General features: G+C 42.8%; 1 protein-coding gene and 1 pseudogene across 2 annotated transcripts in view; one reads left to right on the forward strand and one right to left on the reverse strand.

The window, feature by feature from the left end:
• The window catches only part of TSGA10IP (testis specific 10 interacting protein), a 241,061-nt gene that overhangs the window by 191,323 nt on the left and 23,577 nt on the right, over positions 1 to 26,161 (reverse strand). The window lies entirely within an intron of this gene.
• On the forward strand, positions 24,801 to 25,382 carry LOC115098153 (annotated as a pseudogene).

Below are 26,161 nucleotides of genomic sequence, written 5' to 3' on the forward strand. Positions count from 1 at the left end.
AATTTTAATGATAGGATACAAATTTGTACTAATAGGTCTGAAATTTCATGATTGAGTTCTTTCAGAACCCTGGGGTATATACCATCCAGTCCAGGCAATTTACTACTCTTCGGTTTGTCAATTTATCCTACTACATCGTCCAGGTTCACCATAATTTGGTTCAGTTCAACTAAATCAACACCCTTGAAAATCATCTCTGGAATGGGTATCTCCCCAATATCCTCTTCAGTAAACACCAAGGCAAAGAATTTGTTTAGTCTTTCCGCAATGGTCTTATCGTCCCTAAGTGCCCCTTTAACCCCTCAATCATCTAACTGACTCCCTCACAGGCTTTCTGGTTTAGATATATTTTTAAAAGTTTTTATTATGAGTTTTTGCCTCTACGACCAACTTCTTTTCAAATTCTCTCTTAGCCTGACTTATCAATGTCTTACATTTAACTTGCCAATGCTTATGCTTTATCCTATTTTCCTCTGATGGAGCTTTCTACCAATTTTTTAATGAAGATCTTTTGGCTAAAATAACCTCTTTCAAACCTCACTTTTTAACCATGCTGGCAATTGTTTGACCTTCCTTCCACCTTTCTTAATACGTGGAATATATCTGTACTGCACTTCTAATATAGTATGTTTAAACCAGTGGTTCTCAACCTTTTTCCCATCGTGACACACCGGACAGGCCACGCTCACATGTGTGACACCCTGCTCATTACAATTCACGGCGGAAATAAAAAGTAAAGGTCCGGTAATTATTTTTGTTTAAAATGACACAAGGAAAAGATACATATTCTGTGTGAACAGAAATTGCATAAATAGTAAACATCCCACACCAAAACAGCACCAATTTCCAGCACTTAAACAGTAACCACCTTACCTAAGAAAAGGCAACACTGAAATATTACACCAGGCCTTAAGACACCAATACATCTCCTATTAGGAAAACGGACCAAGTCAGGCTGCTATAGAGCCCTACACAGAAACTACACACCAGCAGAAAACCTCGCCTGAGTCACATGTGCTGACCCTCACCTAATAAAGAATAAAGAGACTAAAACGCATAACTAGATGCATGCAGAAAAAACTGAATTGGAAACTGCAACAAGCCAGAGTCTCTGTATGAGGTGTAATAAAGGAAAAAAAGAAACATCACCCATCCTTATAAAACAAATCAAGAAATATAAAATTAGTAGCAGTACAACCATACTAACAAAAAGAACAGATTATTTCGAAACAACCGATGAGTGTAATATCCAATAATTAAAAACTCATATAAAAACATTTCTAGATACCAATAAAATATTTCAAAATAGCAGACACAAAGACCCAGTAATGAAAAATAAGGATACAAAAATGTTTTTGCTCTGCATACCTGGAAACGTTTGATATCCAGGTGTCCTGAGATTGTTTTGAATTAGCAGAAGGAGGGGTGGTTTGCTTGGAACTTTCTCCTCTCTCTCAGTCACATACCAGCGCTCTCTCTCACACTGGCTCTCAATTACACACCTATACACACATGCTCTCAGTCACTCACATATACACATGCTTTTTCTCTCACTTATATAGGCTCTTAATTACACATTTACACACATGCTGTCTATCTTTTCACGCTTACACATACAGGCTTTCAATCACACACATATATGCTGTCTTTTTCTCTCACACACAGACTCTCATTCACATGCTTACAAACATGCTCTCTCTCTCTCATTTACACACAGGCTCTCAATCACATACTCACGTGCTCCCTTACCTAATCCAGCTCTCAATCACACACAGACACACATGCTCTCTCTCTTACTTATACACCCAGGCTTTTAATCATACATACACATGATCTCTCTCACACACAAAGGATCTCAATCATATACACATACTCTTTCACACGAACAGGTTTTCAATCACAAACTTACACATATAGGTTCCCAATTGTAAACTTACATTCATGCTCTCTCTCTCTCAAAGGCAGGCTCTCAATCACAGACATACTCTCTTTCACATATACAGGCTTTCAATCACACACATACATGCTATCTCACTCACGCACACAGGATCTCAAACACACATGCTTGCTCGCTCATTCACTGTCTTTCCCTCCCCACCCTGGAACTAGCGGCAGCAACAGCCTCCTCCCAACCCTAACCTCCTTCATTTTCAGCTCTTGCGGAGGAGTCCCATCAGCTGCGGGGGTTGACGCTCTTCTTCATTTTCCTCCAAGCCACGCTGCACATTCTTCAGACCATGCCTCTCTTCTGTTCTTCGGGCCGATTCTGACCAAACTCGCATGGTCTCTTCTTCCCGCACACGCATTCGCTGCTCACCACTTCCTCTTCCGGACCGCGGGGGGGGGGGGGGGGGGCGGGAAGAAGAGACCATGCCGATGCTGCTGATTCCAGCTGTCCTGCCGCATTCCACCCGGGCTGACAGCATTTTAAGCCCGGGCGGAGGAGGACCGGGGAGCAGCTGGGTCAGTGAGGGACCGGGAAGTGTGGCGACACACCTGCGTGTTCTTGGCGACACACTGGTGTGTCGCAACACACCGGTTGAGAACCACTGGTTTAAACAATGTCTATGCCTGTTGCACACTCTTTACCTTTGTCGCTGCACCTTTCAGGGATTTTTTTTAACTATTTTCCTCATTTTGTCAAAGTTTTCCTTTTGAAATTTTAGTGCTAGAAACATGGATTTACTTACTATACCCCTTCCTGTCATTAATTCAAATTTGATCATGTTATGTTCACTATTGTCAAGCAGCTCCACCACTGTTACCTCTTTCACCAGAGCCTGAGAATTAGATCTAAAATTGCTCCCTCTCTTATCAGTTCTGTGAGAAGTGACTTTAAGTGTTACTCTCTCATTAATCAAAGAAGTAATTAAAATGTTGTCTTTAAGGTCTTTTATAAAGAAAAGCTGATCTAATCTTGTGTGGCTGCTAAAAAGAAAACTGACAGCTCATGTCAGCTTCCTGCCTACATTTAAACTCACTAGATGCATCTGAACAGAGCAGGTCTACCTTCCGTGACAGTCTTTATCTTGGCAGAGCACTAGTGAAAGACACAAGATTAGCCCCCGATCCTATTCCCCTTTATCTAGTTTGGTATAGAAAACCTGTATAAATTCTTCCCACATGCTTGAAACCATTGTTCAGGCCTGTTTGACCAAAGAGCAGAGAAATACAGGCCTCTCTGTAACAAGAGCTGGCAGTGGGAGAGAGCACGAGATAAACCCCACTCTCTTCCCTTCTTTGTACACTATGCTTGCAACACTATGCTTCAACAGACATATAACCATATAAGATAAACAGCTTTTGCAAATGGCATGCAGAAATACCTGTCAGACATGGCAAAGTTTTGCAAAGCTGCAAATAAGGGGAAACAAGAAAGAAAAAGCTAGACAGTGTGGTTAAGACAAGATGGAGCAATAAAGAGGGGAAAATAGAACTCCTCCTAGAAAAAAGATATAAAAACCCCCTGCGGAAAAATATATTTGTGCCTACAATTCTGTATGCGCCCGATTTGCAAACTGTATGTGATGCTTTCACTGATTTATGCTCACTAATAAATAATTATTCCCAGGGAAGGGAGTTTGATTTTGTTTCCCACAGTTCCTCAACCAATTTCTCCATAAACTGTTATTTATTCCATCCAGGAACTTTATCTCTCTAGCATGCATGTTACATTTACCCAGTCAATACTGGAGTAAGTGAAATCTCCCATTATTACTGCACTACCAATTTGGTTAGCTTCCCTAATTTCTCTTAGCATTTCACTGTCCGTCTCGCCATCTTGACCAGGTGGACGGTAGTATACTCCTATCACTATACTCTTCCCCAACACAGAAAAGATTACTATCCATAAAGATTTGATTGTGCATTTACTCTCTTGCTGCTAAACTCAGCAGCTAGTTAGTTGTTTATTATAAGTTGCTAAAGTCTTATGATCTGATATTCAAAAGTGTTGAAATCAAAGAAAAACAAGGTTGTTTTAGATCTGCACCTGGAGGTTTAGTCACAGAGAAAACTGCAGTGCTTGCTGTTTGAATAATGAAAAACATCTTGAGGTACTGCGTGAGTATTGCTTAAACACCCACCATTGTACACATTGCCTTAAAGCATGACATGGTGGATGAGGTCTAAAATGATGGACAAGTGGGTGGCGCTTTAGCATTAGGGATAAGTAGGCAAGGCAATTTGTGACTGGGGACAGATTTTAGGTGGATCCGTAATTGGATCAAACGCATGGTAACAAATTTAAGGCATGATGAAAGGAAACTTGTAATCAAAGAATAAAGCAATGATTGCTCATATAATTGCCAGGTTCTTGTGGCCTGGTTTGGCCTCTGTTGGAAACAGGATGCTGGGCTTGATGGACCCTTGGTCTGACCCAGCATGGCAATTTCTTATGTTCTTATGAATGAGAAATATATTAGGGCTTGTCTGTGATTGTAAAGATAGAGCAACTTGAAATTACCTTGTAGCTTGATCTGGGGGTTTTTTTTTTTGGTTTTTTTTAAATAAAAACAGCAATAAAGGAAGTGTTGGTTACCTATCTGAATTTCTTTTATTGCCACATTATTAATTATAATTGTTGCTCTATTGAGAAAAACCAGGCTAATAAGTGTTGCGTCTGTGGACCCTTGGACCAAGGTGGGATTGGTGCTACCTGCAGGGAGGAGCCCTACCAGGTTCCTACCATTTGCAGCTGGACCCGGGCATAGCAGAGACTCAGTGGGAGCTGCGTCTATACCAGCCCTCGTTCCCCGCAGGTTAAGCCTTTGGGTGCTTGGGCCAGCAGGAGTTAGGTGGGGTCTCTGCTTGTGGTGGAGGTGGTGTTCCATATGTAGCTTGGGTCAGAGGCAGGCAGCAATCAGGCAAGTCCGTGGTTCAGGTAGAGGTCAGAGGCAGGCAGCGGTCAGGTAGATCCAAGGTTCAGGCAATGGTCCGAGGCAGGCAGAGGTCAGAGGAATCCAAGATCAAGCCAAGGTCAAACCAGGTATCTGTCTGAGAGGAGAAGAGGGACGGCGAGGCAGGGCAGGTGAGGAGGTCAATGGGAACAAGGCTGAAGATAACCTGATGAAGATAGAAGGTCCACAGGGCAACAAGGAGGAGACAAGGATGCTGGCTGAAGCCAAGGACACTGGATGAAGAACTGATGACAAGGATGCTGGATGAAGCCAAGGACGCTGAATGAAGAACTGAAGACAAGGACGCTGGATGAAGAACTGATGACAAGGATGCTGAATGAAGCCAAGGACACTGGATGAAGAACTGATGACAAGGATGCTGGATGACGCCAAGGATGCTGAATGAAGAACTGAAGACAAGGACGCTGGATGAAGACAATGATGCTGGTAGCTCAAGATTAGTGGGACCTGTTGCTAAGCTGAAGAGTCAGCAAGGGCATCAGGAGGCATCGCAGGGCTTTTCTCTCTGTGGACTCTGGTTAATTGAAGTCAGCGGCAACTGGCCGCATGGGGCTTCAGCGGCATTTCGCCACGTCGGAGCTAAGTGAGCCGCCACGAGGAGACCAGGAGGAGCTGTGCTGCAAAAGAGGCTTGCAGGGATGACCCAGCAACAAGGGTGAGTGCAGAGGTTCACGGGAGGAGCCCATGGACCACCAAGCATAATAGTACCCCCCCCTTTAAGCCCTTTCCCTGAGGCTCTAGGTTTCTTGGGGTACAATCAGTGGAAATCCTTCAGGAGGTTGAGGTTCATGATTTTGGAGGCAGGCTCCCAAGAATTTTCTTCTGGACTGTAACTGTTCCATGAAATCAGATATTTGACCCTTTTGCCCCTTTGACCAGAGTCTAAACCTCCTGAACTTCTTTTACTGCATCATCATCAGTAGTCACATCTCGTTGTTTGGACGGCACTCTAAAAAGCCAAGAAAATATGACTGGTTTCAATAGTGACACATGAAATACATTGTGGATCTTCAACATAGGTGGTAGCCATAGTCGATATGTAACAGGTCCCAGTTGCCAAAGCACAGGAAAAGACGCAATGAAACTTGGTACCAGATGCATAGAGGGTACTTGTAGGTACAAATGCCATGTACTCAGCCAGACCCTTTCTCCTATTTTGAACTGGGGGGGAGGGGGCAGTCTTCTATGGGAACAGCTGTTTTTTTGGCTCTGGCAGCTGCTTTCTCAATCAAATGATTGGTCCAGTCCCATAATTCTTGAACTTCCTGAGTAGAAAGTTGAGCTGCTGGAGACAGGACTATAACCGGCAACTGAAAGGGTGAGAAGCCGGTGGCTGCATTGACATGAGTACCATGAGAGAATTCAACCCAAGGCAAGAGTGTTGCGCAGTTATCTTGGTGCTCATTGACATAGGAGTGGAAGAAGCTCTTGAGAGAATGTTTAGTGTGTTCCGCTTGTCCATTGCCCTGCGAGTGATATGTCATAGTGTAGTTGAGGGTGATCCCAAATTTTTTGCAAAGGGATTGCCAATACTTGGCAGTGAATTGGACCCCTCAGTCTGATAATATATGCTGCAGTAGGCCATGCAAGTGAAAGACATGGAGAATGAAGAGACACGTGTAACGCTCTCCTCCTCCAGAGGGAAGGAGTTAGCAATCTGTAATGCTCTCCTCCTCCAGAGGGGAGGAGCTAGCAATCTGTCATCGCTTACGCCACCAGGAGGGCGGAGTTAGCAATCTTGTTCTGCTTTTCTCTTGAAAGGAGGAGGAGTTAGCAATCTGGCATGATTTGCTCCTCCAGAAGGGAGGAGTTAGCTATCTGTAATGCTTACCCTGCCAGGGAGGCGGAGTTAATAATCTGTTAGCGAACTGCAGTTAGATGCATTTGTAAAGAAAGGAGGTGGCAATCTGTTATGGGTCAACTCCCCAGGGAAGAGGAGTTGGCATTCTGTTCAATGGTACTCTTCTAAGGAGAGGTGCTAACAATAGGTATATTGTACTTCGCTACTGAGATAGCAATCTATCCTGCCTCCCCTACGGAGTAGTAGTCTGTTATATATAGGCTGCTGGCAAGTCCCATAGAAAGAGGAGTTAGCTATTCTATATAATACTTCCGTAAGCGGTGTTAGTGGTCTGTAGTGGTTGGCTCCCACAGAGTGATAGTAGTGTGAAGAATGACCACGTAGGGAAATGGTGAATCCCTGGGCCGATGGCAGATGACAGTGCCCCCAGGAGGAGATACTGAGAGGAACCACCGGCTAGGTTAGAATATGAGATAAACACAATAGTTCTTTATTATGCTGGAAGCTGGATCACCAGAGATGGCAGTAGTGAGTCGATGTGGTCTGCAAGCTGAAGTCCCTCTGATACTGGAATATAATCTCTGGGTTGCTGAGCTGTAGAGAGAGACTAGAAGTAGTGAGTAGTCAGGGTATACTGGATACAAGATGGTACACTCACAATAGTAGATGTCTGCAATGGTCTCTATGCCACAGAGAGTCTTCAGTATATATAGGAACAGGAGCCGTAGGCGAGCACTGGTTCCTGCAAACAGTCTGTAATAAGAACTCACAATAGCTGTATATGGAATGGCTTCTAGAGTAGAAGAGAGTCTGTAAAGGATTCCAGGAACATGGGCCCTCGTGGAGCAAGTACCGGTTCCTATGTGTAATCTTGCCAATGTAACTCACGATCTCCTGTACCTGTGATAACGTCTAGGATGGAAGGGAGTCTTCAGAGCTAAAGGAACGTGGGCCCTCGTGGAGCGAGTACTGATTCCTATCTGCAATAGAACTCACTGTGTTCACATCTGCAATCCAGCCAATGAGGAGTCTTCAGAGTATTCTGGCAATCTGAAATCAAGAAGAGAGAGCGGAGCCCCCGTGGAGCGGGTACTCCTGGTAAGTTTGAAAAGGCTGAGCAGTGGGGAAGGATTCCCCTGGCTGACTCGGATCGTTGGTGCAAGTATCGTGGACTGCCAAAGCAAGTCCTGCTGGAGTTCCTTGCTAACTCGTTAGAGGTTAGCAAACAAAGACCTTTGAAAGTGGAAATGGATGACGTCACTGCGGGGGGGGGACGCCCCCGAGGTTTGCGCCCTTGCTGGTACAAAGTCTGGAGTGCAAGCGCCCTTACGTCATCAGGAACATGGCAGATCCCTAGCATCAAGCCAGCCCGGGGACACCTGGACCATGAGGCAGAGAGAAGCCGCGGCTGCAACTGTCCATCAGAGCCGAAGGGAGTTGCTCCCAAGGTAGAGAAGGTGGAGCGATGGGCGAGAAGAGGCACGAACGCAACAACGCGCTAATTCCGGTGTAGAAGAGAGGTCTGGTACTGGACAAAATGTGCCGTTTTGAAGAAAAAGTCAACCACTACCCATTAGAGACGGGAAGATCCACAATGAAATCTGTGGACAAGTGGGTCCAAGGTTCCTGGGGAGCTGGAAATGGCTGTAACAGCCTCAGGGTCAGTCATGCAGTGCTTTCTGCTCTGTACAAGTGGGGCCCTGACATCTTGCTTCATTCATAGCAACCAGTAGTGTCATTGAAGCAATTCAAGGGTTCATGCCCATCCAGGGTGACCCGCAACACGGGAGTCATAGCCCATTTCAACACTTTCTCATGTAATCTGGAGGGTACAACCGTATTCCCTGGAGGTACAGTTACCAAAGTGGCCAGAAGTATTTTAGGGGGATCACTGGCAGGATCTAGAAGATCCTTGGTCTGGAAGAAGCGAGAAAAAGCATCTGCCCATTGGTTCTTGAAGGCTGGACAATACCACAATTCGAAATTGAAGTGAGGGAAGAATAGGGACCAATGGGCCCATCTTGCATTAAGCTGCTGAGCTTTATGTAGATGTTCGAGGTTTAGGTGGTCCATGTATATTGTAACGTGGTGTTTGGCTCTTCTGAGTAGGAGGCGCCATTCCTCAAGAACTAACTTGACAGCCATGAACTCTCGGTCTCCGATGCTGTAGTTATGTTCTGCTGGGGAGAACATCTTAGAAAAGAAGGAACATTGGCAAAGTACTCCTTCTGAAGTGTGCTGGCTGAGGTCAGCCCCTACGCCCAGGGTGAGGCATCCACTTCTAAGACAAAGGAGCATGTAGGATCCAAGTGACACAGGCAAGGCCCATCAACAAAGGTGTTCTTTAACCTCTGGAATGCCTCAAAAGTTTTGGGTGGCCAGTTTTTGCTGTTTGGCCCCTTATGGGTGACGGCAGTAAGGGGGCCTGCCACGGAGGAGTAATTTGGGATAAACTGATAATAAGTAGCAAATCCAGAGAATCTCTGTAAAACTCAGAGCCCCTTGGGAAGAGGCCAGTCCATGATGGCCTTTATCTTGGCAGGGTCCATCCAGAATACATCTTTTGAAACTATGCACCTCAGGAAGGGGAGCTCCTCTTGTTCAAAGAGGCATTTTTCCAATTTAGCATAGAAATTATTCTCTTACAGACGTTGCAGGACGATGCGGACATCTCAGCAGTGAGAGCTCAGAGTTTGGGAGATCAATATGTCATCTAAGTATATGACCACACAAGTGTAAAGTAGGTCATGGAAAATCTCATTGACCATTTTCTGGAAAACTGCTGAAGTGTTGCAAAGTCCAAAGGCCATGACTAATTATTCAAAATGTCTGTCAAATGTGTTAAATGCACTTTTCCACTCATCTCCAGCCTTAATACGGATAAGGTTGCACGTACCCCTGAGATCCAGCTTTGTAAAAATCTTAGTGCCTTGTAGACGATCAAAGAGCTCTGCTATCAAAGGTAATGGGTAATGGTCGTTCTTAGTGATGGCATTCAAACCGCGATAATTGATACATGGCCTGAGGGAGCCGTCCTTTATAGCAGTGATCCCCAACCCTATCCTGGGGGCCCACCAGCCAGTTGTGTTTTCAGGATACCCACAATGAATATGCATGAGAGAAAATTTGCATGCACTGCCTCCAATACATGCAAATTTTCTCTTATGCATATTCTTTGTGGGTATTCTGAAAAACAGACTGGCTGTTGGGCCCCCAGGACAGGGTTGGGGACCACTGCTTTATAGCATCGAAGAAGAACCCAGCCTCTTCCGGGAAAGATGAGGGCTGGATAAATCCACATTTCAAATTCTCCTGAATGTAGGTGGATATGGCTTGAGTCTCTGGAAAAGACAGGATAAACCCATCTGCATGGAGGCTTGGCTCCAGGGATGAGCTCAATGCCACAATTGTATGTGCGATTTGGTGGAAATATTTCAGCCTTTTTCTTGGAGAAAACATCCTTGAGGTCCACATACTGCAGAGGGAGTCCTGGAAATACGGTAGTGACTGTCATTAGATGGGGGAGTTCTACAGGCTACAAGAAGGATTTAGTGCACTCATGACCCCATCATGTGAGTTATAAGGTAGACCAGTTGAAATGTGGCTGATATTGCTGGAGCTAAGGCAACCCCAGGATGATTGGGTGGATAACTCAGGAGATCACATGCAGACTGAACTTCTCCAGATGTAAGAGGCCAGTGCATAAGGCCAAGGGCTCCATGGTCAGAGTAACTTGACCCAGAGGAGGGTCTCTGTAGATGAAAGATATTATCAATGGGGAGGTCATCTGGACTGTAGGAATTAGAAATTGGACAATAAGTTCCTTCAGGATAAAATTTCCTCCAGAACCAGAATCCACAAATGCTTGAATGGAGAAGTGAGTGAAACCCAGCTCTAGAGTGACTGGGAGTATTAATTGGGGAGCTGGAACAGTAATTCCTAGGATCAGCTCCCGCAGGACCCTAAGTGTTGAGATTTCCTGACCTCTGTGGACATTGGGCCAAGAGTTGACTGCAGAGGAGCCTCTCCTCTGGGGCCAAGCGGCAACATCACAGCTGCATGGGCTCTTCTGGAGGAGGAGAGGTTGAAGATGTAACAGCCAGAGGTGAGAGTGGATGTTGAAAGCAGGGTGCCAATGTGATGCTTCTTCGTGCTGAATGGTTCTCTCTCTGCCTTTGCTGAAGATGGCAGTCAGTTTTGCCGGTGAGGGTGATGAGATCTTTTAGCATAGTAGGAAGCTCCTGGGCAGTAAGCTCATCTTTGATCTTGAGGGAAAGACCGTCTTGAAAGATAGTGACTAGGGTGTCTTCTCGCCAATTTAGCTCCATAGCAAGTGTCTGGAATTCTATTGCACACTTGGACAATGTTCTGGAGCCTTGACAGAGATGAAGGAAGTTGGAAGCTATTGTTGCTGCCAGCCAGATTCCTCAAACACAATTCGGTACTGTTCCATGAACTGTTGCAAGTTGGACAGGAGGGGATCGGCCCAGGCAAGAGCAGTTCCATCAAGCAAAGAAAGGATATATGTAGTTTTGGTCCGGTCATCCGAGAATAATGGTTCCTGTAGCTGGAAGTTGAAACAGACAACATCAATTCTTTAAAGGGACATCATAAATGTGGACATTTTCAAGCGTGCCATGTGACCATCAATTTATCTCAGTTTGTGCATTTTAGCACTGATACAGTCACACATTGAAACAATTCACGACCTGTGCTTCCACATTATGTCCATGTGGGAAGATCTACGTAGGTAAGAATACTAGGAGTTTAAGAACTAGTATATTGGAGCACCACAGCTGTTTTAAGAAGAAGAGACTAGAGGCACTAATGGTATCTCGTGTTCATCTTCGTCACACATTTGAGGAATTAAAATTTTTTGCCATTGAAATGGTTTTGAGTCATCCATGGGAGGCGACAGAAACAAGTATCTTATCCAACAAGAACCGCAATGGATTTTTTATTTTGCCAGTGTGGAACCACAAGGATTAAATGCTAATATTGAGTGGGCATAATTTATGTGACTATATTATTATCTTTTGAAATTTAGTAAGAAATTAATAATTATTATCAATGAGAATGAAGATTTTTTTTTAATCAGCCTGTGTTGTAATGTAAGGACTAAAGTCAAAACAGACTTGGAGTATTATAACAAAATTAGTATATGTGAAAAAAAATGCAGCATAAAAAAGTGGATGTTTAAATAGTTCATTGTTAACAATGCAGGTTGTCCTCAAAGGTTAAGTTCTAGTCTCACCTTAGAGGATCAATCAGGATGGTGTTTTTGAAGAATAAAAGAAAAAGAGTTTTCTTGTTTGATTAAAGAAAAAAGATTTAAAGTGTAATTTTCCATTGGCTATACAATTGGGATTGACAAGATGAAGAACCAATCAGAATAAGAAATGACAGGGCTTGTGTGATGGGCTCTGTTCCGTTTAAATTGTAGCTGCTGGCTTTCACTTACTCAAGTTGTCCGTAGGTGTCAGTTACGAATAAGCTCTGTTTGTCTTGAAAAATAAACACATTTCCACTTTGGTGAGTACAAGAGAATTTGAGAAAAAGATGCTTTATTTAATATCTTGTATAACAGTATGTTGTGATTACATGCTAGGTAGTGTGGAAGTACAAAAATTACTCCCGAATGCAGCCATTAAGGTGAAACACTGGCCAGGTTGGAGTTCTTTTGAATATGGAAATCTGATAAAGGAGAAATGTCTTTATTGTCTTGGAGAAACATCTGTGAAAAACAGGAGCCATTCAACCATACAAAAGCTAAGTATGTGGAAATTGCTTCACAATTTTTAAATATTAGAGTTTAAGATTTGATGGAAATATTATAGTTGCTTCCAGAGACGTTTTTTTAAAGAAATATAAAAAATACATTGGTATAATAAATGGATATGTAGAAAGGGTAGATGCAAACCACAAAAAAACAGATTTTTTTAACTTATGATTTTACCCTCTACCAAATCAGTGAGTATTCACTTGAATTTGACATCTGAAGTCTTTTCTTCCTAAAAATAAAAAAGTTTTTTTTTGGTGCAAAGTGCTTTAAAAATTTGGGGTGCAATAACAATTAGCCTTATTTGATACTGGAGATTTCTTCTGACTGGTTAAAAAATCCCCAACATCGCTTGGGGTTCCTGGAGTATCAAGGTGGAGCAGGTAACTGCGGTACTGGTCAACTGATGGCTATAGAAGGTAGTGGTGCAAGCGCAGGTGGAGTTGCCATCGAACAGTGGTCAAAGCATGCAGGTGGTTGGATAACCAATCCATCGAGGCAGCTAGGAGCTCCAGGATGCTTTGCTGGTTGTGCAATCTGTGGGCTAGGCCAGGGATGTCCTGCAGCAAAGTCAAGTCATCTGGGTCCATGGCATCAGCAACCTGTTGTGTCTGTGGACCTTTGGACCAAGATCGGATTGATGCTACCTGCAGGGAAATGCTCTATAGGTTCCCACCATCGGCAGGAAGACCTGGGTGCAGCAGAGACCCAGCGAGAGCTTCACCTACACTAGCACATGTTCACTGCGAGTTGAGCCTTTGGGTGCCGAGGCTGACAGGAGTTAGGTGGGGGTCTTTGCTGGTGGTGGAGCGTTGGTCTATATGTAGCTTGAGTCAGAGGCAGGCAGCGGTCAGGTAGGTCTAAGGTTCAAGCAAAGGTCAGAGGCAGGGAATGGTCAGGCAGGTCTGAGGTTCAGGCAATAGTCAAAGGCAGGCAGCAGTCAGAGGAATCCAAGATCAGGCCTAGGTCAAACCAGGTATCCATCTGAGAGGAGAAGAAGGACGGAGAGGCAGAACAGGTGAGGAGAAGAGCAATGGGAACAAGGCTGGAGACAACTTGATGAAGATAGAAGACACACAGGGCAAAGAGGAGGAGTCAAGGATGCTGGCTGAAGAACTGAAAACAAGGAAGCTGGATGAAGCCAAGGATGCTGGATGAAGACAAGGATGCTGGTAGCAACATGCTCTACTCAGGAGTAATGGTCCCTGTTGCTGAGGTGAAGAGGAAGAGTCAGCAAGGGCCTTTTATAGGCCTGAGCAAGTGAGGTCATCAGGAAGTCAGAGGACTTTTCCAGCCATGGGCCCTTTAAATGTGACGATGCCGGATGAATGTGCACCTTAGGGGTAGCGTGGTTAGCTGAAGCTGGCAGCATGCAGCTACATGGGGTGTTGGTGGCATTGTGCTGCATCAGAGTGTGGTGAGCTGCTACGAGGAGACCAGGAGGAGCTGTGCTGCATCGGAGGCCCGCATGGACAGCCCAGACAGAAGGTTGAGTGTGGTGATTGGTGGGAGGAGACCGCGGACTGCCAAGCATAACACTAAACTGTTGCAGTTAAACTGATGGGGTCTTTTTTTGACCAGAAATCTGATAGTAACCCACACTGTAGTTACACAAGGTTAAGTGCCATATAAGAAATTACCATCCAGGAAAAGGATCTGGACATCATTGTGAACAATACTTTGAAATCTTTGGCTCACTGTGCAACAGCAGTCAAAAAAAGCAAACAGAATGTTAAGAATTATTAGGAAAGAAATGGAGAATACAATGAGGAATGTCAAGATACCTCTGTATCACTCACCTATAATACTTTGTGTAGTTCTGGTCGCCGCATCTCAAAAAAGAGATATAGTTGAACTGGAAAAGGTCTAAAGGATAGAATGGCTCCCATATGAGGAAAGGCTAAAGAGGTTAGGGCTCTTCAGCTTGAATAAAAGATGGTTGAGTGGGAATATGATAAAAGTCTATAAAATCATGAGTGGAAAAGAATGAGTAAATCTAAATCGTTTATTTACTCTTTCAAAAAATACAAAGACAAGGGGACACACCATGAAGTTAGTAAGTAGCACATTTAAAACAGATTGGAGAAAATTCTTTTTCACTTAAGAACATGCCATACTGGGTCAGACCAAGGGTCCATCAAGCCCAGCATCCTGTTTCCAACAGTGGCCAATCCAGACAATTAAGCTCTGGAATTCATTGTCAGAGGATGTGATAAAGGCTCATGATGGGGCTTTGCCAGTCACTAACATTTCCTCCCAAGTGATTTTTCTAACAAGGGGCAGTAGGAGGGGATTTTGATATTTTTTATTCCTCCCATTGCTATAATCCCACCTTTTTGTAGAAGGCTTATGTGGGATATAAATATCCCCATGAACATGCTCAGTCTTCTGAGGATCTGGAGATACAGAAGAGTTAGGAGAGAAGTTAGAGGTTCCCCCAAGAGAGTGATTTTGGAGTTAGTGGAAGGAGTTTGCAGCTTGGCTATAGGATCCTATTTCCTCATCCTTGAGGTTTGGATCTACAGTTGGGGTTTTTGGCTTTTGGAAGTTAAGATTTTACTTTTAATGCAGACTGATTCAGCCTGGAGGGAAAGGCATCCCCCCAGGATCCTGAAGGACTGAACAAGAAGAAGCAAGGGTGAGAAGAAGTGTTTTTGGGACTCGTGTACTAGAGACAACTGAGGAGAAGGAGTGCACTCTTCTACTAGAGACAACTGAGACTTTTTGAATAATTTTGAAGTTGGATTACAATTTAAGAGTTGAGGAACCTTTTCCCTTCTTGACCAGCATATGCTAGAGCTATACTCCAATTATTCTATGACCACTGATTGTATACTTCTGATAAGGATGATGGTGCATGAATAAAGGAGGCTGGTTAGAAGAGCTAGAATAGACAAAGAAACTACTGCTTTTCTCATCTTGATTTTTTTGATGCGGTGTTTTATTTTCTTAGTCTTGGCCTGGATACTTCTATTTAAGTTACAGTAAACAATTTATTTTGAATATCCAACCTGGGACTCTGTTCGTCTTTTTCCCTTTTTCCTAGTGCTATGACTAAATGGATAGACACTGGTTTGAATCCTGTTTTCTACCTATTTTGCTGTTGCTGGCTTCCTTGCTCCTATTCTGAACAGTTTGGCACCTCCTGGAGATTTTTGAGCTAGAGTGTGAACTCATGATTGTATAGTGACAGACTGCAGTAGGGGCTCCAGAAAGATTTTGTCCCCCCTCCCACCGGACTCAAACCCATAGCACCCCTAGTTGAGGCTAAGTATCCACATGGGGAACATCTACAGGCAGTTAGCATAGTTGGTTTTTAAAATGTTCCTGGACAAGTTCCTGGAGAAGTCCATAAATTTTTATTAACCAGGTGGACTTGGGGCAAGCCACTACTTATCCCTGGGCATTAGCAGCATGGGATCTACAATATTTATTACTTGGTATCTTGTCAGATTCTTGTGACTGGATTGTTCACTATTGGAAATAGGATACAGTGCTTTATGGACCTTCAGTCTGACCCAGTATGGCATATTCTTATGTTATTTATTTATTTAAATAATTTATAGACCTCTGATCTACCAATATAAGCAGGAAAAAACTTACATACATAATCGTCATGACATACTCACATTTGAAAAATACATAATAAAAACAATATAACAAATATATATAAATATATCAGCTGGACACAGATTCAGTCTAACAGAAGGCCTATGGTGAGTTTTAAGGAGTTTTCTAAATCAGAGGAAATTATGCTCCAATATGAGCTATTCTGGTAGTGCAATCCAAAGTGCAGGACCAGCTGTGCCAAATATCCTAGATTCAGATAAATGAGCTCTCTTAAATAAAGGAGCGTCTAGCAGCAGCTTTTTGAACAACGGAGATGCCATGAGGGAGTATATCTGTGAATCAGCGATTGAATGCCAGGAGGAGTGAGATTGTGAAGGGCCTTGAAGACAAGCATGAGAATTTTAAATGTTATTCTCCACACCACCACCAGCCACTGCAGTTTTACCAGTACTGGAATTATCTGATCCCATGGGGGGGGCATAAATGAAATATGCAGCAATTTTGGATCAATTGCAAGATTTTCACATGAGAATTCGAAAAACCTAGAATCGGCACATTATAGTAATCAAGCAAGGACAGCACAAGGGTTTGAGTCACTGAGTGGCAGAGAAAAGGTTTGCGAGAACATAAGAGCTATAATTTAAAATAAGAAGATTGAACTAGAAAGTCAATATGAAGGCGCAATGATAATGAAGAGTCCACCCAGATCATGGGTCTGGAATTTAATTGGGATGGAATAATTATCAAAGATATAATCTGTAGGATTATTGACTGAAGGAACATATGATAACTATATAATATCGGTCTTATCAATATTCAGGGCTGGTCAGTTAGCTTAAAGCCACTTCCTGATCCAAAACAAATAAGATAATTTTTTAAATGTGTGCTCCAAGGTTGAAGAAACTGGAAAGAAAAATTGTATACCATCTGCATACAATTTAAATAAAATGTCAAGACAAGCAAGAACTGAACAAAGTGGGGCCAGGTAAATATTAAAATGGGTGGCTGAAAATGCAGAGCCTTGAGGGACTCCTGTGGGCAAGGAACACAAAATAGAGATGAGTGCCTGATTGTGACCCTAATTTTTCAAACTGTTTATTAAACAAGAAACAGTATAAAGAAAAAATATATGCCATGTGCGGGTACACTGATGCCTGTCACATTTAAGAAGAAAACAGTGACTTTTTGTTTACATAAATTTTTCAGATTACCCCCTACTCCCTTAGAGATCCATCCCCTCCCTCTCCCATCCCACCCTGCAAGACTCCCAAAACCAGATCTAATATAAAAGTATTAGAAAAATTTACAGCAACATATCATTAAGGATAGAGCTTAGCAGGGAGAATATGAATGTACGCATCCCAAGTTTCTACAAAAATCTTTTGTCGCTTAATCAATCACCCCGTTTCCATTTTTTCAAACTCTTGAAAGGCATTCCTCCAGGCCCAATATGACGAAGCCTCCTCTGCTTTCCAAATCATAAGGATATACTTTTTACCACTATACACACTTTACGAATTAAAAAACTATTACTTCTACCTGAATCTGAAAAGAAGCAGGATCATCAAAAAGAACCCCTTCAGGTAAAAAGTAAATATTTTGCGCAAATATGTTTTCAAAAAAACGGCACAAGACCAAAAAACATGACCCAGAGTCCCTCTAGTTGTCTTTACATTTCTGACATATATCAGAAGCAATGATGCCAGATCTACACGCTCTTACAGGGGAAAATTAAGTACATGTTAAAAACTTAAATTTTGTTTCCCTCAGTCTCACAGAGGATACCAGGGCCTTGATGTGTCTACATCTGGCTCTCCACTGGGAATCTATAACCTCAAGAGAAAGATCACTATTTCGTTTAAGAAGCAAAGTTGCTACACTCCTTGACGGCTGAACCTTCAACAAAGGTTTATAAAGTCAGGAGATTCTTGTCCTCCTAAAATCCTCAATTTGAAAAACATCTTCCAACTGATCACAAAATACATCTTGGAGATGTGCATCATCCAGACTATCTACATAGTGCCACAGTTGCAGATAAGGAAAATGGTCTTTATCTGTGAGATCAAACATCTACTTCAATTCCGAGAAGGGATGCATCCGTCCATCGGCATCTAGAACCTGTTGTAAGTAAATAATACCTTGAGTTCTCTAAGAAGTAAACACCCGGTGAAGGGACCCTGGCAAAAACTGTGGATTCCCACAAATCGGTAAATAGGGAGATATCGTTGAAGAATGTCCCAATTGGGTACACAATATTTGCCAGGTCTCCCACACTGCTAAACAAAGAGGGGTAGATTTTCAAAGGGTTACATGCGTAACCCCCAAAAACCTAACCCTGCGCGCGCCGAGCCTATTTTGCATAGGTTCGGTGGCGCGCACAAGCCCCGGGATGTGTGTATGTCCCGGGGCTTTCGAAAATGGGCAGACTGGGGGCGGGGCCGGGAGCAGGGCGGTGGTAGGGGGCGGTGCCAGGGGCGTGGCAGCGTTACAGAAGCGTTATGGGAGTGGGGCAGGGGCATGGAGGTGTTTCAAAATGGTGTTATTTCCAAAATGGTTATATATGCTACAGTTCTTACCATTGTGGATTTTGAAAAAGGACGTTCGGCTATTATATAGAATGTTATCCAATTTTTTGTGGCAAGGATGATTGAAATTAACCTGGTTGATGGGACTATGGAGCGGTTGGACTTCCAGATATTGAACAGTATAATTGGGTGTGTCAATTGAGACATCTTAGGGGATACCATGCATTATACGCCTTTAGTGCTGGAGAGCGTTGTGATTGCTACTTTACATCCTCTTTCTGTTCTACATGTTAAGAGTAACAAATTGCAGCCTTTTGTTAAATTGGGGTCTCTGGGCCAGATTTTTAAACTTATGCGCGGGCGTAGATTTGTTCGCGCAACCTGGCACAAACAAATCTACGCCCGATTTTATAACATGTGCGCCGAGCCCAAGGGGAGCCCCGATGGCTTTCCCCATTCTCTCCAAGGCCGCTCCGAATTTGGAGCGGCCTTGGAGGGAACTTTTTTTTTGATCCCCCCACCTTTCCCTCCCTTCCCTTATCTAACCCACCCCTTGGCCCTACCTAAATCCCCCTCCACCTTATTCGATGGAGTTACGCCAGAGGCATACATATCACACCGGTTTACATTGAAACAAAACTTTCGCTGGGAGGCGATACATTAAACAATGAACATTAGCGTATTATAACATTGAACAATTGGAAACAAGGAACAGTTACAAACCGCAAACAGCTAAAAACGCAGGATTAATATAAAATAAAATAAATATAGAAGCTTTAATACTGGATAAATTAAAACAAGTAGGAAGGTTAGGTAGCTTGGGAGAGGGGGGTGAGAAGGAGGGAAAGGATGTCAAAAAGGTGTAGGAAGGAGGGAGGGAGGGAGCTGAGTGGAGGGTTCGGTGCCCCATTAACTGTTGACCTTAGGCCTTAGACCATGTTCTTAGGCCATAGTTCTTGTTATCAGACCCACATCAGAGAGAACTTGGGTTTTCAGGGAAAGCTTGTCTGAAAAGCCAAATTTTTAAGTCTTTCTTGAAGGTTTGGGGACAATGTTCTTGACGGAGGTCTGGTGGGAGAGTGTTCCATAGAGTCGGCCCTGCTGTGGATAACGCTCTTTTACTTAGAGAAGATTTGGTAGAAGGGGCATACAGAGAGCCTTTGTAAGCTCTTCTGATTGGTCTTTCGGAGGTATGCGGATGGAATTTATTGCTGAGGTTGAGAGGGGCGATGTTATGAATGTCTTTATGTATCATCATGAGTACTTTGAACGAGATCCTAGCTTTGATGGGAAGCCAATGAAGTGATTGCAGAATGGGAGAGATATGCTCTCTTTTGTTTGCGTGAGTATTCTCGCAGCGGCATTCTGTACCATCTGCAGTGGTTTTATTGTTATCGCAGGGAGACCAAGCAAGAGGGAATTGCAATAGTCTATTTTGGAAAGGATAATGGACTGCAGCACCAGCCGGAAATCTTGAAAGTGAAGGAGAGGTTTAAGTTTTTTTAGAACTTGTAATTTAAAGAAGCATTCTTTGGTAGTGTTTTGGACAAACTATTTAAGATTGAATTGGTTGTCTAGTTGAACTCCTAAATCTCTGACATAGGGGGAGTGGTTGATAGTGGTTGAGACTGATTGTGTCACATTTAGGGAGTTGAAGAGAACTTGGTTTTCATCTTGAGATATGATGAGAATCTCTGTCTTGTTTGTATTGAGGATCAAGTTAAGACTGGTAAGCAGACTGTTAATTGATTGCAGACATGTGTTCCAGTGGGACCAGGTTTTGTGAAGAGATTCTGTGATAGGGAGAAGAATCTGGACATCATCGGCGTAAAGGTAATACGTTAATTTTAAGGAGGCGAGTAATTGGCAAGAGAGGGAGAAGGTAGATATTAAAAAGTGTAGGGGAAAGGGCTGAACCTTGCGGGACTCCTAGGTTTGATCTGATGGAGTGAGATACCTTATTATTGATCTTCACCTTGTAAAATCTATTGTCCAGGAAGGATTTAAACTAATTGTGTGCCACTCCTTTGATACCAATGTCAGCTAGACGCTCCATAAGAATGGAATGATTCACAGTATCAAAAGCCGCAGATAAGTCGAGTAGTACTAGTAGGTAGGGCTGTTTCCTCTCAAGGTTAAGGAGAATGGTATCCGCCAGAGACGTTAGAAGGGACTCCGTGTTTTGAGTTTTACGGAATACAAACTGGAAAGGGGAAAGGATGTTGTTCTCCTCCAGGTATTCTGAGAGTTGTTTGTTAACTATTTTCTCCATAATTTTGGAGATCAATGGGAGGTTAGCTATAGGTCTGAAGTTTGCGGGGTCAGTAGTTGGAAGGTTGGGTTTTTTTAGTAGGGGTTTAAGTATGGCTAGTTTTAGTTCGTCTGGTACCATCCCTTGTGTCAAGGAGCAATTAATTATGTCTGCTAAAGCTTTTGAAATAGTGTTCGGTATGGAGAGAAGGAGGTTTGAGGGTATTGAGTCCAGTGGGTGAGATGAAGGTTTGAGCTTCCTGAGGATGTTTTCGATTTCCAGGGAAGAGGAAGTCTCAAAAACTTCAAGGGTGGAGTTACTTTTAGGAGTATAATGTAAAGGTGGGGGGGTTCCAACGTTAGAAGCGGTAAGTGGTTTTATTAGGTTAGCTATTTTTCTCTCAAAAAAGATGGCCAGCTCAGTGGCTTTGTTAAGTTCTAGGTCATCTGGAATAGTCGGAGGGGAAGGTTTGGTGAGTGATGAGACATAAGAGAATAAGGCTTTGGAATCAAAGAAGAAATGATGGATTTTTTTGGAGAAGAAATCTTTCTTAGCTCTAAGAATGGCATTCCTGTAGGCATTCAACAGTGATTTGTAGGCTGATAGATTAGAGGTTGATGGGTTCTTGCGCCAACTGTGCTCTTTGCTCTGTAGCTCTTTTTTGAGGGTCTTAAGTGTTGGGGTGAACCAAGGTTTCCTGTTATCCTGGTGTGGGTGTAGTGATTTGTAATGGTTGGACAGGCTTGTTCTGCAACTTTGCTAGTTATCTTGAGCTAGGAAGAGGTCGCGGTGAAGGCGTCTGAGAGATCAAGTTGCGCTAGATCCTTTGAGAGCATATTACTTAGGTAGTCTGTGGCACAAGGTTTCCTAAACTGAATAGTGGTGTTACGGAAGACAGGCCGGGGGTGATCTTTAATTTGTAGCTCTGATGAAATGACCTGATGGTCTGACCAAGGGACTGCAGTACAGGTTGGGCTGGTAGCAGAAATAATGCCTTTGTTTATGAAGATAAGGTCCAGTGTGTGGCCTGCTTTGTGAGTGGGGCTTGTAACAATTTGTCTAAATCCCATATGTCTAAGTGTAGTGAGAAGAATTTCACAATTGGGGGAGGGTGGTGAAGCATCCACGTGCAGATTAAAATCTCCCATCAAGATGGCTGGTTTATCTAAGTTAAAATGTTTGATTGTAAATTCGATCAATGGAGAAGGGTCGGATTCAAGAATCCCTGGAGGTGTTTAGATGAGGCCAAGTTGGAGATGATCTGATTTGAACAGGGCTAGTTCGAGGTTGTTAGTAGTGGAAGATAGTTGTAAAGAGAGGCCTAGACTTTTTTTACTGCGAGCAGTAGTCCTCCTCCTCTTTTTTTGAGTCTTGGGATTGAGTGTATATCATATAGTTGATGGGGGAGCTGGTTTAGAAGTACTGTATCCGTTGGTTTCAACCACGTCTCTGTAACTGCACAGAAGTCTGGTTTAGAGTCTAACAGGTGATCGTTGAGAAGATAGAGCAGCTTTTAAACTAGAACAAAGGGGAAAACCGACAGTTGCTCAGCAGTGCATGGTTCGGAGAGAGGTATCGTCAAATGATATTAATGATGCATTAGAATTAGGGCATCCCGACAGTGAGGTTCCAATTATAAGAAAAGTAGTCCAAGTGCCTATAACTAAAAACTCAGCTGAGCTAAAAAATTCTAACTTATCCCTATCAATTAAAAAGCAGAATGAAAATACAAACAAAATACAAACTTTGATATGTTTGTATGCTAATGCCAGAAGTCTAAGAAGTAAGATGGGAGAATCAGAATGTATAGCAGTGAATGATGATATAGACTTAATTGGCATTTCAGAGACATGGTGGAAGGAGAACAACCAATGGGACAGTGCTATACCGGGATGCAAACTATATATGACAGAGAGGAGCATTCGGGAGGTGGTGTGGCGCTTTATGTCCGGGATGGCATAGAGTCCAACAGGATAAACATCCTGCTTGAGACTAAATGCACAATTGAAACTTTATGGGTAGAAATCCCTTGTGTGTCGGGGAAGACTATAGTGATAGGAGTATACTACCTTCCACCTGGTCAAGATGGTGAGACTGATTGTGAAATGCTAAGAGAAATTAGGGAAGCTAACCAAATTGGTAGTGTGGTAATAATGGGAGACTTCAATTACCCCAATATTGACTGAGTAAATGTATCATCAGTACATGCTAGAGATATAAAGTTCCTGGATAGAATAAATGTTATTTTTATGGAACAATTGGTCCAGGAACCGACAAGAGAGGGAGCAATTTTAGATCTAATTCTCAGTGGAGGACAGGATTTGGTGAGAGAGGTAACGGTGGTGGGGTCGCTTGGCAATAGTGATCATTCAAGTGGGAGCACTGAGAGGAGAGATCACCTTGCTGGTGGCTGAAAGGAATCAGTAAGTTTTTGCTTGGGACATTGTCTTTTTTAAAAGTATTGGGGCAAAGTTAACTATTTGGGAATATTATTTAGTGTGATTGTGTGTTTGTGCTTTTAATAGTCAGTAAGGCAGTGAATAAACAAGTTAGACTGTATTTTTAAATAGTCAGTCAATAAGGCAACTAGTAAGCAGTAGGTAGTATGTTTATTTTTAAAAGTCTGTAAGGCAGCTAGTAAGCAGAACTGAGTGTTTGTATTTAAAAAAACAAAAAACCCCCCAAAAGTAGCCAGAAGCTAGAAATAAACTAGGTATAAAGGTTGAAAAGTTCAGTTCAGTTACTCACCTTGGAAAGGTGTTGAGGTAGTGTGATTTGGTTTGAATAGGTACCAACATTTGTTAATCAAGAGAGCAGTGAGTCACTCCGGCTGACTAACTGAAGTTAGACTGAAGTTAGACTGTTAATCCTACTCTCTGTTTCCTGTCTTTTAACCAGTTTGTAATCCATGAAAGGACATCGCCTCCTATCTCATGACTTTTTAGTTTTCTTAGAAGCCTCTCATGAGGGACTTTGTCAAATGCCTTCTGAAAATCCAAATACACTACATCTACTGGTTCACCTTTATCCACATGTTTATTAACCCCTTCAAAAAAATGAAGCAGATTTGTTAGGTAAGACTTCCCTTGGGTAAATCCATGCTGACTGTATTCCATTAAACTATGTCTTTCTATATGCTCTATGATTTTTATCTTTAGAATAATTTCCACTATTTTTCCCAGCACTGAAGTTAGGCTAACTGGTCTGTAGTTTCCTGAATCGCCCCTGGAGCCCTTTTTAAATATTGGGATTACATTGACCACTCTCCAGTCTTCAGGTACAATGGATGATTTTAATGATAGGTTACAAATTTTAGCTAAAAGATCTGAAATTTCATTTTTTAGTTCCTACTGAATATTTGGATCAAGTTATCCGACTAACATTAGCTAGATAACTTGTTCGCTCGATGGCTTACTGAATATGCCCCACTATCATCTCTGTTCTGTATTTGATGAGTGACTGTGTTCTGTATATGTGACCAAGCTGATGTAGTCTGCTAGCTTGAGGTTTCTGTGTAGAGATCTATAGCAAGCTGGCTTGTTCTGTTTTCCTAATAGAAGGAGTACTGATGTTTTAGGGTCTGGTATATTTGTAGCATTACCTGTTGGCAGTTAGTGCAGGTTCAGTATAGGAGGTTTACTATATTCTATTTATAATTCTGTTTACTCATGGCTGTCTGAGGGCCAATCCCACACGCCACATGCATTACAAAAGGCCTAATAAGAGTTCCAAGTAAGAGTTCCAAGTGTCTTTTTATACTTTTTACAGGATGTTCTGATTGGCAGCACAGCAGTGCAGGTAAATATAATATACATGTTGTAAATCAGTGTTCCCAAACCTTTCCTGGAGGTACAACTAACCAGTTGGAATTTCAGGATATTCATAATTAGTATGCATGAGATAGCTTTACATTTGGAGGTGCAGGGTTTGCTAATCTGGGACCAAGCCTTGGCAGTTCCACTTCACACTCAACCTGACAGAGGATATGTAGTCTCGGGATTCCATTGATCTCCTAGTAAACCTGGGGTTGCAGTTCCAGAAGCTTGAGGAAGAAGGCATAGACACCTTGCCCTTTTTAGAGCTACTCATGACCGCAGGGTTGGTTCTTTGTGATACTGTGACGTGCCTTTTTTTCCACAGTGGACATGACTTTGGCTGCATGGTGAAGCTACTGATGGACTCCCGGCTGCCAGAGGAGGAACATGAGTTCTTTCATACATTGAACCTTTTCTTCCCATCCATCCATGACGTGAAATACCTAATGAAGAGCTGCAAAAACCTTAAAAGAGGTCTTCAGGAAGTTGCAGATCAACTGGATTTGCAACAAATTGGCCAACAGCATTAGGCAGGATCAGACTCCTTGCTCATGGGCATGGCATTCTTCAGGATGAATGAGCTATTCTTTGAGGATCCTACTGATGATGCAAAGTACTCTGGTCGATTGTATGGTCTCGACACCGCTGTGGCTCCAAAGTCAAAAGAAGAAGCAGAGGAAAACATGAACATTTTGTCACTCATTAACAACGGGCAGCAATGATCATCTGGATGAGATTTCCAGGATGTTGCTTTTATCTAACATGTAAGGGGCTTCTCCCAAATATCTGGCGGTAGGACTCAAATAAGATTTGCCTTTGGTTCCAAAGTTGGATTTGCTATATGAGTTTATATGTAAACTCCCAACTTGCCAGAAGGGGTGCGTCACCTTTTCAATACCAGCTGCAAATTGATAGGCAGAAAAAATGTATATACACCCTGAATTTTTTTTTTTTTAAATGTTTCATGCATATTCATTGTGGCAATCCTGACAATCCAACTGGCAAGGTGGGCCTCCAGGAAAGGGTTGGCAAACACTGTTGTAAATGATATTTTTTTCCTCAGAAAACCGTACTGTCAATGTCCTATTCAATGTGAAATATGTTATAAATGCTTACAAATTACTTGTGTGTGTGTATGCTAGGGGAAGGTGAGATGATACAGGGTGCAAGGCTGTAAGGTTCGCCTAGGGTGCCTAATAACCTTGCACCAGCCCTGGTAATAAGACATGGAAAGGGGCCTGAATCTTGGATTTATTTTTGGTCTTGTAAGGATCATAGAGGAAGAGGACAAGGCCTGAAATGTCCTACCAGTGGAGATGGTGAAGGTCAGTACTTGAACAGATGCTTGGGACATAAGAACATGCCATACTGGGTCAGTCCAAGGGTCCATCAAGCCCAGCATCCTGTTTCCAACAGTGGCCAATCCAGGCCATACGAACCTGGCAAGTACCCAAAAATTAAGTCTATTCCATGTTACTGTTGCTAGTAATAGCAGTGGCTA

Source organism: Rhinatrema bivittatum, chromosome 8, assembly GCF_901001135.1.
Source record: "Rhinatrema bivittatum chromosome 8, aRhiBiv1.1, whole genome shotgun sequence".
NCBI classification, from domain to species: Eukaryota; Metazoa; Chordata; class Amphibia; order Gymnophiona; family Rhinatrematidae; genus Rhinatrema; species Rhinatrema bivittatum.